Raw genomic sequence first — 1,555 nt, 5'->3', positions numbered from 1 at the left:
TTAGGTGGGGATCCTGTGGGGTCCACAGATCCTGAGGTGATCCTGTGGGGTCCACAGATCCTGAGGTGATCCTGTGGGGTCCACAGCTTAGGTGGGGATCCTGTGGGGTCCACAGATCCTGAGGTGTCAAGAAATTTCATCCCTGCACCAAATAGGCATGAAAAATGCCCTTGCATACCATTATGGCGTTTAAACGCCGAGGTGATGCACGTTCTGGGCGTTCAACGCCCATGTGAAGCATGTTCTGGGCGTTCAACGCCCATGTGTAGCATGCTTCTGGCGTTGAACGCCAGTTCCATGCTTGTTACTGGCGTTCAGCGCCAGCTTTTCTCAAGGCACATTCCTGGCGTTCAGACGCCAGAATGTTGCTTGTTTCTGGCGTTCAGCGCCAGATTCATGCTATGTTCTAGCGTTGAACGCCAGCCAGATGCTCCTTACTGGCGTTGAACGCCAGTCTGTCCTTCCTCCAGGGTGTGATTTTTCTTCTGCTATTTTTGATTCTGTTTTTAATTTTTATATTTTTTTTCCGTGACTCCACATGATCATGTACCTAATAAAACACAAAATAACAATAAAATAAAAATAAAATTAGATAAATAAAAATTGGGTTGCCTCCCAACAAGCGCTCCTTTTAATGTCATTAGCTTGACAGTGGGCTCTCATGGAGCCACAAAGATGATCAGGTCAATGTTGTATAGTCCCAACACCAAACTTAGAGTTTGGATATGGGGTCTTAACACCAAACTTAGAGTTTGGTTGTGGCCTCCCAACACCAAACTTAGAGTTTGACTGTGGGGGCTCTTCTTGACTCTGAACTGAGAGGAGCTCTTCATGCTTACTCTCTTTTGTCACAGAGGGATGGCCATGTGCCTTAAACACAAGGTAGTCCCCATTCAATTGAAGGAATAATTCACCTCTGTTGACATCTATCACAGCTCCTGCTGTGGCTAGGAAAGGTCTTCCAAGGATGATACACTCATCCTCTTCCTTCCTAGCATCTAAGATTATGAAATCAGCAGGGATGTAAAGGCCTTCAACCTTTACTAACACGTCCTCTACTATTCCATAAGCTTGTCTCAATGACTTGTCTGCCAATTGTAATGAGAATAAGGCAGGTTGTACCTCAATGATCCCCAGCTTCTCTATTACAGAGAGTGGCATAAGATTTATCCCTGACCCCAGATCACATAGAGCTTTTTCAAAGGTCATGGTGCCTATGGTACAAGGTATTAAGAACATGCCAGGATCTTGTCTCTTTTGAGGTAAAGTTTGCTGAATCCAGCTATCTAGTTCACTAATGAGCAAGGGAGGTTTACTTTCCCAAGTCTCATTACCAAACAACTTGGCATTCAGCTTCATGATAGCTCCTAAATATTGAGCAACTTGCTCTCCAGTCACATTTTCATCCTCCTCACAGGAAGAATAGTCTTCAGAGCTCATAAATGGCAGGAGGAGATTTAATGGAATCTCAATTGTCTTTATATGAGCCTCAGATTCCTTTGGATCCTTAATAGGAAACTCCTTCTTGCTTGAGGGACGTCCCAGGAGGTCTTCC

This window comes from Arachis duranensis, chromosome 5, assembly GCF_000817695.3.
Source record: "Arachis duranensis cultivar V14167 chromosome 5, aradu.V14167.gnm2.J7QH, whole genome shotgun sequence".
In the NCBI taxonomy this organism is placed as follows: Eukaryota; Viridiplantae; Streptophyta; class Magnoliopsida; order Fabales; family Fabaceae; genus Arachis; species Arachis duranensis.
Note: the sequence above shows the minus strand (reverse complement) of the source record.